General features: G+C 40.0%; 1 long non-coding RNA gene across 1 annotated transcript in view; it reads left to right on the top strand.

Annotated features, from left to right (window-relative positions):
- The window catches only part of LOC140186122 (uncharacterized), a 163,657-nt gene extending 153,067 nt beyond the window's left edge, over positions 1-10,590 (top strand). The window contains exon 3 of the long non-coding RNA XR_011882789.1: positions 10,530-10,590. This is a non-coding gene — a long non-coding RNA (uncharacterized lncRNA). The remainder of the gene's footprint in view (positions 1-10,529) is intronic.
- The last annotated feature ends 1,953 nt before the right edge of the window (positions 10,591-12,543 follow it).

Here is a 12,543-nt window from a genome sequence, read left to right as displayed (position 1 = left end):
ACATAGCCTTCCCTCACATAAAAAATAAATTAAATTGTTAAAATTGTTTATTATCATTACGTAGCAAGGGTGCAGTGAAAAACTTGTCTTGCATACCAATTCATACAGAATAGTGCACTGAAGTAGAACAAGACAAAACAATACCAGAATGCAGCAAAAGTGTAGCAGTTACAGAGATAGTGCAGTGCATGTAAATAAAAAGGCGTGAGGTCAAGAGGTTATCTTATTGTGCTGGGGAACCAACAAAATGTAGAAGCTGAAATTCTTTTAACAATTATTTATTGAGATAGTGCATGGAATAGGTCCTACCGGCCTTTTGAGCCCAGCAGAACAGCAAACCTCCAATTTAATCCTAGCCTAACCACAGGACAATTTACAATGACCCACTAATCTACCAACCAGTATGTCTTTGGACTGTGGGATGAAACTGGAGCACCCAGAGGAAACCCAGGCAGTCACGGAGAAAACATACAAAGTCCTCAGAGGCATCGGTGGAAATTGAACCTGGTTCTCTGGTACTGTAAAACATTGTGCTAACCGCTATGCTACCATGCCACCCCATGGAGTTTAATTTTTCTGTGCTGGTGTTGCTTGAGTAGATCATGGAAATGCGGCAGATATTATTGAGGTTGCTTCCATCGCTGGATTTTTGAAGGTAACATAACAATAAATATGCTCTGCTCTATTCTTCTATAATTGAAGACACACTTCAAGAGTATACTCAATAGGCCCAACTGTTCCCTTAGGGTAGCTTGTATTGAGTTCAACCAGTCTACACAAAACTTTTGAATCTCTCACCAACTCTTATAAGATACCTCCTGGCAGTATTTATTCTCACAGGCTCTTTGATAAGCTATTTTCTCAACTCTAAGGTGGAAAGGTAGCTGAGTAAGCTTGCAGATGTCATGAAGGTTGGTGGATTTGTGGATAGTGTACAATGTTGTCATAGGTTACAATGGGACATTAGAGAAGATGCAGAGCTGGGCTGAGGAGTGGCAGATGGAGCTCAAAAGTGGGAGTTCCCAGGAAAGTGAGAAGTGATTCACTTTGGAAGGTTGAAGTCAAGGCGGAATACAGGGTTAATGGTAGGATTCTGAGCAGTGTGGATGTAAAGAGGGACCTTGGGGTTCCATTCCATAGATTTCTCAAAGTGGATGCACACGTTTGTAGGCTAAGAAGACATATGGTGTGTGGTGTTCATTAATAAGGAGATTGAACTCAAGAGCCACAAGACAATGTTGCAGCTCTATAAATCTCTGGCAATTTCCACACTTGCAAAATTGTATTCAGTTTTGGTCACGTCATTTTAGAAAGCATGTGGAAAACTTCAGAGAGAATGCAGAGGAGAATTACTAGGGTGCTGTCTGGATCGGAGAGCATGTCTTATGAGTATAGATTGAGTGACTGAAGACTTTTCTCTTCGGAGCAAAGGAGGATGAGAGGTGATGACAGAGTTGTACAAGATAATAAGATGGATAGATTGAGTGGATAGCCAGAAACCTTGACCCAGGGCAGAAATGGCTAATATGAGTGTGTACAATTTTAAGGTATAGTATAGAAAAGTATACGGGGATGTCAGAGGTAATATTTTCATACAGAGTGTGGGTGCAAGGAATGTTCTGCTAGAGGTGGTGGTAGAGGCAGATGTATTAGGGGTACTTAAGAAACTCTTAGATAGGCACATGGATGATAGAAAAATGGAGGTCTATGTAGAAGGGAAGCTTATATTGATTATAGAGCTGGTTAAAAAGTTGGCATAACATCGAAGGGTCTGTACAGTGCTCCAATGTTCTGTGTTCTATGATTCCATCTCATAGTAATTTGGATATAATTACTCTGTGAATTCAATTATGTACAACTAATACTTAGTAGAAACTGGCATTTTCCCAGCTGCTGATATCAAACTAATAGGTCTCTAGTTCTCTACTATCTTTCTCCTTTCTTCATGAAGTGGTAGGGGTATCTTTGCTGCATTCTATTTTCTAGGAAATGAGCTAAGATCTACAGAATTTTGGAAGATTACCCCAATCAACTATCTTCAGAAGTACAGTTCAATGGCACAAACTTGATGAGCTATTCTCACCCTAATAATAAGAATGGTATTGACTACCAAAAAGCATTTGATTCTGTCCCACACTCATGGTTAATAGCTATTAATATATATATATATATATAATATATCCAATACTTGTGAAATTCCTTCAACATCTGATGAAACATTGGCATACTATAATCACTCTATCTATTAACAACTAAAAAAGAACAACCAAACAACCATCATTATCAATGTAAACTGAGGCATTTTCCAGGGCAACTCTCTAAGCCCACTGTGTTTTGTCTAGATTTAAACTCACTGTCTAATTTACTGAATCAGATATAAATAGGGTTTTGAATTAGAGACAAATGAACACATTATACCTTGGCACACCCTCTATAAAGGGACGATTTGAAATTTTCCATTCCTTAATCAGTAAAGCTCAAACAATAGAGGAACATTTTTCTAAGGATATAAACATGATCTTTGGACTAGATACATGCAGAACCTTAAACATAAAGAAAGGTGCAATAGAGATGGTAGGATACAATACGTAAAATGGATGAATATGAAACATCTAAGTTTCTAGGGTATCAACAAGAAAAGAAAATAAATCATAGTATGATAAAGGAAATACTTTGGACAGGATTTACTTCAAAGCTTAAGAAAATCTGCCAAACAGAACTCAACAGTAAAAATATAACAAAGGCAATAAACACTTTCATTTATACACAGATTAAGGTATTCTTTTGGCAGAATATATATTCCAGTAAGAAGGTGGTACATTCAGATGCTACGGCCTCTCAGGGGCGAACCAAAGGTACTTTTTTATTTGTAAATGTGTCTTTATGATTGCAAGACCATAGTAGGCTCCAAGAACTTCGGGTACAGTAGGACTACCATCTCAGTGAGCTGCTCATTGATCGGAGTAGCTGAGGGAGTGTTGGTAGAGTCAGCCCAAGTGTCGGAGGAGGAACTGATCGGCATGTCAGTGTAGGAGCCAGCTGACAGGTCAGAGGAGCCGGATTGGGTGCAGACCGTGCTGCTGTTTGCTACTGAAAGGCGTTATGCAGGTGACTATCTTAGATGTTTCTTTTGCAATTGCAAGAGCCTGTTGGACATAGATAACGTAGGAGGCCACAGGCCTGTTTCCCTTGTTTGGTGGTGAGACAGACGCAGTGGGAGCACCGTAGCCTCGGCTGTAGCGAGGACTAGGCCTCAAGCCACAGGCCTGCCTACTACTGCACTCTGGGCGAGGAGGAGGCAGAGGAGGTGTAGTGTGATGTCATGCTCAGTTGGGAGCTGGCGTCCCACAATAGTGCTGCCCTGCAGTGTTCGATAGGTGGAACAACAGGCTAGATTTCCAGGAATTGTACCATTAATTTTTGGGCTATGTCATGTAGGGTCTTGGATTACATATATATTTCATTTCATGTCTATGTTTTTTTTTCTTACTATTTTGAATGTGCTGTGTATGGTTTGCACCTTGGCCCCAGCAGAATGCTGTTTTATTTGGCCGTATCCATGTACGTTTAAGTGATAATTAAACTTGATTTGATTTGATATGATTTAATAATAGCTTGGTCCAAAACTGATCTGGAAAATTTACAGTGAAAAATAAGAACAGAAATGACAAATTTTAGAAAACACTATGTTCACTCAAATGCACTTAGATTAATACTACCTAGGACAGAAAGAGGAAAAAGAATAGCAGACATAAAGAATTTATAGAACAGTCAGATAAAATGTTTAAGGATTCATATGAGCATATGCAATTCTGCTTAGAGGTACACATCGCTAAATTTAAATGAAAGCACAACCCAGAAAAATGAAGACATTATCACTTTTGAAGAAAAGGCTAACCAATAGAAGAGCATGAACATTGATGGAAGATATCCCCACAATCTGATGTAACATGCTGTTGGTTTCACTGCTAATGTAATGGCTTCTCTGTAATGTTCCACTGCTGAGGTAATGGTTTTTCTGTAGCAGCAATGTTTGGGTTATGACTAGAGACAACAGGGCATGCTAGCTAATGAGCAGGATGTTGTTCCTTCTTGTGTGTCTGGGAGCTGGGAATTTGCAGGGTTTTTTTGGCCGGGAGGAGATGAGGAGAGAAGACACAAATGGAGAGAGCTGGTAGACTGCCAGACAGAGTGGACCTGAAGCAAGGTTCTGAAGGTCGGCGATGATCGGAGGAGGTCAATGGTTGATGAACGTACGTACGTTGGAATGCTGTTCATAGTTCAACAGTCAACACAATCGTTCCCCAGCACCTGACTGGAAAGCTGAAACTGCTGGGCCTGAACACCTCCCTCTGCAACTGGATCCTAGACTTCCTGACTGGGAGACCTCAGTCAGTCTGGATCGGGAGCAGCATCTCCAACACCATCACACTGAGCATGGGGGCCCCCCAGAGCTGTGCGCTTAGTCCACTGCTGTTCACTCTGCTGACCCACAACTGTGCAGCAATACACAGCTCGAATCACATCATCAAGTTCGCCGATGACACGACCGTGGTGGGTCTCATCAGCAAGAACGACGAGTCAGCAAACAGAGAGGAGGTGCAGCAGCTAATGGACTGGTGCAGAGCCAACAACCTGTCTCTGAATGTGAACAAAATAAAAGAGATGGTTGTTGACTTCAGGATAAAACAGAGCCACCACTCTCCACTGAACATAGATGACTCCTGCATAGAGATCATTAAAAGCACCAAATTTCTTGGTGTTCACCTGGTGGAGAATCTCACCTGGTCCCTCAACACCAGCTCCACAGCCAAGAAAGCCCAGCAGCATCTCTACTTTCTGCAAAGGCTGAGAGAAGTCCATCTCCCACCCCCCCATCCTCACCACATTCTACAGAGGTTGTATTGACAGCATCCTGAGCAGCTGCATCACTGCCTGGTTCGGGAATTGCACAGTTTTGGATGGCGAGACCCTGCAGTGGATAGTGAGGTTAGCTGAGAAGATCATCGGGGTCTCTCTTCCCGCCGTTACAGACATTAACACCACACTCTGCACCCGTAAAGCCAACAGCATTGTGAAGGACCCCATGCACCCCTCATACAAACTCTTCTCCCTCCTGCCATCTGGCAAAAGGTACCGAAGCATTTGGGCTCTCATGACCAGACTGTGCAACAGTTTCTTCCCCCAATCCATCAGACTCCTTAATAGCCAGAGTCTAGACTGACATCTAGATCATTTATTATTATATTGTAATTTTTCCTCTACTGTGCCTATTGTCTTGTTTATTAATTATTGTACTGCCCTGCACTGTTTTGTGCACTTTATGTAGTCCTGTGTAGGTCTGTAGTCTAGTGTAGTTTTTGTGTTGTTTTACATAGTCTAGTATAGCCTTGTGTTGTCTCACTTAGTCTTGTGTAGTTTTGTGTTGTTTCATGTAGCACCATGGTCCTGGAGGAACTTTGTTTCATTTTTACTGTGTACTGTACCAGCAGCTTATGGTCGAAATGATAATAAAAAAGCAACTTGACTTGACTTATCAGTGAGCTCCAACCTTGCGCACTAGACTTGTTTCCTGAGAATGGGCCCTTTTTCTTTTTTGTTTTCTTTACTAACCATATAGTCAAATTCAGAATTATAAAGCTCAATCGTTTAATCGCATATAGTGCACTATTATTTATTTTGTGATCCTGATTTGCAACAGGGGACTCATCACGCAGCATCCACCCAAACGAGATTTCCTAAATTTGGCTGGGCCAGGGGCTATCATTCCCTAGATTAAGCCGCTAGCCAAAATGAGAGTGACACCGAGAAGACTAGATGTCAGCAAAGAAGCATCGAATGCTTGGCTCAGAGTTAGAGATCCCTTTCCAAAAACAATAAAGGACCAGGTAGTTACCACAAAAAAAAAATCAGGAATACATAATAGCAAATTAAAAATGATAAATTCAGAAAATGCGAAGAGAAACCAGAAACAATCTAACGCACTCAGGATGCTGCAGAAATTTAACTCAATCTGATTCCTTACACAGTCACAATCAAGCGGAAAATATCATTCACCAAAATCTTGCTTTAAAATATGAACAACTAGAAGGCAACATAACTTACTATAAATATAAGCATGATCCTGTTTTAGTGTCAAAGTCCTACAAGTTATATTACTCTGATTCATCGATCGATCCATTGGTAGGGAGTGCAATCTTAGGTGCTACTAGTCCACTCGACATTTGGTGAATGGAGCAAACTCTCTTTTCCTGGCACTGCTGTGGATTCTTGTTCAGAATGTCTGGCACTTCTAAGAAATGATTGTACCCACCTAATCCAAAGTGAACAGGATTGACAATGGATGTGATGAACTACATCAGTCCTAATTTGACCTTATTTCAGTGCTTAAATCTTTTTTCCATTCTGTGGACAGTTTGGCACAGAGCGTATACTTCAACTGGTAATACTGAGACATGCATACTACTTGCTCCAGATCAGAAAGTTTATGAGGACGTAGAGTAGTCTACAGAGATTGCAGGCAGTTTCACTATTACCAATTTCCAAGTTACTCCAATTTGGTAAAGGTCAAAATCGTTCAACTGCACAGGGTAAATGAACCACTTGCACAGCTGTAATGAATTGCTACAAAAGCCTTTTTTATTCAGAATTAGCACCTTATTGTTCAATATGAGAGAGGTAGAAGTTTTTACCAATTCCCTCTAAGTCAGCAGGAAGAAACAAAGACGAGTCAATTTATGACAAGGCTCAGGAGGGCTAGCAGAGAGTTGGCTGAAGAGGCAGAAAAGGACAGCTTTTGGATGTGGCTGAGGAGGAAGGACAGAAATTGGGGGACCAATTAACCCCAGAGATGTCTCTGTAACTGCTCTGCCACCAAGAGTTGTACCAGGAGTTAGGGAGTGAAACATCAATGAGTGAAGGTCCCTGGCTGACAACCAGGTAGCTGACCTAAGGGCACTGTTGGAGGTGCAGCAGACAGCAATACCAAGCAGAAGACATCTTTCTGTAAATCTTGTTGAAGTAGAAAGTGGGCAGAATATTTACAACATTGAGATGGAAAGCACAGCCTAGCCAAATGGAAAAAAAAAACAATTTGAAACAAAACATTATGAATAAATTAAAGTTGTTTTTACATTTGACTTCCTGTGCAAATGTCTTGCTTATAACTCTTCTGTACATTTCTCCTAAACTTTAAATTAACATATTAGAAGGTGATATATTCTGAAATCATGCAAATGAATAAAAGAGGATAAAAATTCCATTTCAAATTACTTAATTTCTAAAAGCTCATTCAAGATGATAGTTCAGCAATGTAAAGCTTCGAACAGCAAGTCATGAATGTCAAAATGCATTAGTGGAAAAACTAATGGGATTATAATTAGAAGTTTCATAAAATTTGATTCATTTTTAAGGAAGAGGCTGTGAGATGCAGTGTTTAATGCTGAAGACAGTGGCTTAGTCTATTGTGGGCACTAAATGTCATAAATATATCTTTGACACTTACTCAAGTAAAATTATGGAACAATCAAAAAGCTGGAAGAAAGATTCTTGGTTTGTTTAAACCTATAGATCTCAGATTTTTTTTATACAGGAATGGCAAATTATAAACTTTGATTTGCTGAAGTTTAACAACTTCCCTCTTTGTACTTACCTTTGCGTAATGTGTTGTTAAAAGCAGGGCTGTGGGATATGTCCAGTTCAAATGACTGGAAGGCAAAAGGGACAGGTGGGGATTCCACTAGAGCAGAGGAAACTTCTGGCATAACCTTTCTATTAACAAAACATTACATGGATAAAGTGTAACAAACACATGAAAATCTGCAGATGCTGGAAATCCAAGCAGCACATATAAAATGCTGGAGGAACTCAGCAGGCCAGGCAGCATCTATGGAAAAGAATAAGCAGTTGATAATTTGGGCTGAGACCATATAACCATATAACAATTACAGCACGGAAACAGGCCATCTCAGCCTTTCTAGTCCGTGCCGAACTCTTACTCTCACCTAGTCCCAATGACCTGCACTCAGCCCACAGCCCTCCATTCCTTTCCTGTCCATATAGTTGTCCAATTTAACTTTAAATGACAACAACGAACCTGCCTCAACCACTTCTGCTGGAAGCTCGTTCCACACAGCTACCACTCTCTGAGTAAAGAAGTTCCCCCTCATGTTACCCCTAAACTTTTGCTCTTTAACTCCCAACTCATGTCCTCTTGTTTGAATCTCCCCCGGTCTCAATAGAAAAAGCCTATCCGCGTCAACTCTATCTATCCCCCTCATAATTCTAAATACCTCTATCAAGTTCCCCCTCAACCTTCTACGCTCCAAAAAATAAAGACCCAACTTGTTCAACCTTTCTCTGTAACTTAGGAGATGAAACCCAGGTAACATTCTAATAAATCTTCTCTGTACTCTCTCAATTTTGTTGACATCTTTCCTATAATTTGGTGACCAGAACTGTACACAATCTGTACAGTACACAACTGTACATCAGGAGACCCTTCATCAGGACTTCACATTCAGTGTAAAGGGCTTCTAGTTCCTCTAAATGCTACAGAATCTCATTTGATCTTGACAATATTCCTCTTCTCTACCCATCCCTCTTCACATCTTTTCCACACTAACAACTAAATAGCCGTCTCCCTGTGTCAATTCTGATGAAGGATCTCAGACCCAACATGTTAACTGTATCTCCTTCCACAAGTATTGCCTAACCCCAGAGTGTTTCTGGCACTTTCTGTTTTTATTTCATGTTCTAGAAAAGGAGAAAGAAATTCAACCTGAGAAATCTTCATCAAATTCATGATTTTTCAGAGAATACTCAAACAGTCATTAGCATTCCATGCAACAATGTCTTCCTTTGGGTAAATGAATCCAATCTAAATTTTAAGCATTCAGATGAATCACATTTAATGAGGGTTCAGGAAGAAGTATGTACAGGAACACAATATTCTGCGATTTCTTTTGTAACTCACAGCTTGGCTCAGTTTGTCTGGGATGGCAGCCGCCACCATTTGTTCCGGCACGTCATGACAGCGGTTTTATAAATAGCCAGTTACCCCATACACACTACGCTGGATAATAGGCATTTGCAGAATTATTCACTCTGGAGAGCGTTTCTGAAAATCTCTGTTTTCGGGGGAGGAAAACACTGTTTTAGTATGGATGGAGGGTCAAAACAGAGAGAAAAAGCTTCGGTGTTGGAATTATTCGGTCTAGTGTGGACGTAGCCTGAGGTAGCTGGGACTTAGTTTGGATCCTGGCATCCAGTGCTCTCTGTGTGGAACTTACATGCTCTCCCTGTGAGCACATGGGTTTCCCTCAGCTGATTCAGTTTCCTCTGATATTCCAGTCACAGTGGATTGGTAAGTTAATTAAGCACCCATATTAGCCTTAGTGTATAGATGAATCAGAGAGCCAGATGGAATGAAATGTGGAGATTAAAATAGGATTAGTATCAAATCAACGTAAATGGATGTTTGGCGGTCACTCATTCTGCTTCTCCACTTTTGGCTCAATTATTGCAGCACATGTTTCTCATGCGTGGAACCCTGAATCCCATCCACTGAAGGCAAAACAGGTTGAGGGAGTTAGACCTGGTGTACATTAAATGCACATGTGGAATTTCCTCAGTACAAATTGTCTCCCACAACTCCTATATTCCTTATACAGAATGTTGGGTAAATACTGTGTATTCCTGTCGTATAATGGTACTATAATGATTTTAAAAATGGCATGTGTTTTTTTGATGTAAATGCCTCACATTGTGCTAGACAATTTTAAAATCATACTGATGTCTGATAATTTTGGAGAGTTCATCTCTTCTACTCTAAAATTGTCCAATATATGTAGATCAACAGAAGTGTGATGTCTTTTTTGTTAAGAGTAAGGTACAAATTTAGTATTTCATCTTGAGTTGAGAGAACAACAGAACTTAATAATTGAATCAGGAGTTTGGAGAAACATTGGTACTAAATGCGAAGAGCATACAGAGGAATAGGAGGAGGTAAATACCATATTCACACTTCCCCACTGATCAGAAGATTCCAAGCCGATTTGAACTATTTTCATGGCCTTCCTCCTAGCTTACATCCCTTGAAGAAAAAGGATCTGTCTCTGATTCCACTGAAGCTTGGTTACTGAATTCCAAAGATTCACAAATCTATGTAACCAGAAAATTATTTTCATCCTAGTCATACGATCAATTCTTTATTCGAAGTTCAGAGGTTCAAGTTCAAAGGTTGATGTGGCTGTTCCGTTCTTGTTATTTTTTTTTGTGCAGGAGGAGGGATTGGGGATTGATGTGCCTGTTCTGTTTATGTTTGTTTTTTTTGTGCAGGGAGGGGAAATTAGGGGGTTGATGATTGTGCTGCCTTTCTTTTTTTTCTTGGTTTCATGTTTACCCAGAGAAGAATTTCAGAGTTGTATGCTTTCGTGATAAATGAACATTTGAACCTTTGAAACTTTGAAATTAAATGTCAAAGTACGTTTATATCACCATATACTACCTTAAGATTCATTTCCTTACAGGCATACACTTCGGAACAGAGAAACACAATAGAATCAATGAAAAACTATGCACAAAGATTGACAAACAACCAATGTGTAACAGAAAAAAAAACTGTAAATAATAAATAATGCTGAGAACATGAATTGTAAAGTCCGTAGACTGATTTTAAAGTGAGTCCATAGGTTGTGTGTCTGTTTGTAGTTGAGGTGAATGAGGTTATCCACACTGGTTTAAGAACCTGATGGTTGAAGAGCAATAACTATTCCAGAAGCTGGTGGCGTCGGACATAGAGGCTCGTGTATCTCCTTCCCAAATTATGCTTTTTAGACTTCCCTGTCAAGGAAGCACTCACACTGCACCTACCTGGTCAAACTTTCACTAAATCCTACATTTCAATCAGATGACTGCTCATTCTTTCAAATTCCAACAAGCGTAGTTCAAATCCATTCACTTTCCTCACAGTGCAGTCTCTGCATTCCGGAAATCAAGAAGAGAATCACCTCTGAACCACTTCCAAGGCAAGAGTATCTTTTTTAAAAAAAAGTACCATTATACACAGTGCTACCAAAGATGTCCTCACTGCCCCTTACCATTTCAATCAGGCTTTCCCAGTTTTGTACCCCATCCCAGAGCAACATACTATTTACTGTCTCATTGCTTGTTGCACCTATATGCTAATTTTCTATGTTTTATTTGCAAGGTTACACAAACATCTTTTAAACAATAGAGGATTTTAGTTTGGAGTACACAAGAGAGTTAGAGGGGATCTGAAAAACTTTTTAGCTCACGTAAGTTTGGAAACTGCATTGAACACCTGAGAAGTGATACAGGTAGGTTCATTGGCCAACATTTCATAAATATCTAAACTTGAATCTATTTATTATTCCTTTTTATTTGCACTATTTATTTATTTTATAATTTATAGTTTTATTTATGCCTTGCACTGTACTGCTACTGCAAAGGAACAAATTTCACAGCATAATGAATAAGTCAGCAATAGTAGTCTTCATCCTGATACCGATTCTGGAGGCATAGAAAGCTACAGACCAAATGCTGATAAACAGGATGAGTATGGGAACTTAATGGTTGGTATAGGTATAGAATCACAGAGCCACAGAGTAAAGCAGCATTGAAACAGACCATTTAGCCCAACTCTTCCATGCTGACTGAGGTGCCTATCAAAGTTAGTTTGTATCCCTCTAAACCAGGAGTTCCCAACCTCGGGTTCATGGACCCTTGTTTAATGGTATTGGTCCATGGCATAAAAAAGGCTGGGAACCCCTGCTCTAAATATGTCCTAAACATGTACCTGTCCACTTCATTTAAATGTGCCCTCTAGCTTTAGGTTCCCATATCCTGGGAAAAGATTATGTGTGTTCACCCAGTTTGTGCCCCTCTTGATTTTATACACCTCTTTAAATTTGCCCGACGCCGGCCCCCAAGGCCTGAGTCGACGTAATTAGATTTACCCCTCAGCCTCCTATGCTCCTAGCCTGCCCACTCACTCGCTATAACTCAGGTCCTTAAGGTGGGCAAAAGGGAATACCGATCTTGAGATCCTGTGCTCAGACTCTACGCCTTCAATATCCTGTTTTTTTCTTCTTTCTGGCAAAGTGGATATTGCACATTTCCTCTTGTTATACAGAAGCCCCACCTTTTATTTAACTTAGCCTAACTATCTCTTTGCAGACTTTGTGTATCTTTGCCTCGTTTGCATCTATCATTGTTTCATCAGAAAAAAATGATACTTTGTTCCTTTATCCAGTTGATTACTGGATTGCAAAGGTTTCAGCACTGATCTCTGAGACTCCCCTCTGACAAATTAGGAAAATTGAAAATGACTAAATCATTGCTTATTTTGATTTTATAGAGTAGCCATTTACTTAATATCAAGTGGAAATGCACATAAAGTGCATTCACTGGGTCCCCCATATGCAGTCTGATAGCTGCATCCTCAGGAACACTATTAAATGTGCTACACATGGTTTTATATCACCCAGTGGCACTCATTTCTGCTGTAATGAAGATCATTGA

Source organism: Mobula birostris, chromosome 22 (assembly GCF_030028105.1).
Source record: "Mobula birostris isolate sMobBir1 chromosome 22, sMobBir1.hap1, whole genome shotgun sequence".
Classification (NCBI taxonomy): domain Eukaryota; kingdom Metazoa; phylum Chordata; class Chondrichthyes; order Myliobatiformes; family Myliobatidae; genus Mobula; species Mobula birostris.
Note: the sequence above shows the minus strand (reverse complement) of the source record. Positions and strands in the feature narration are given on the sequence as shown.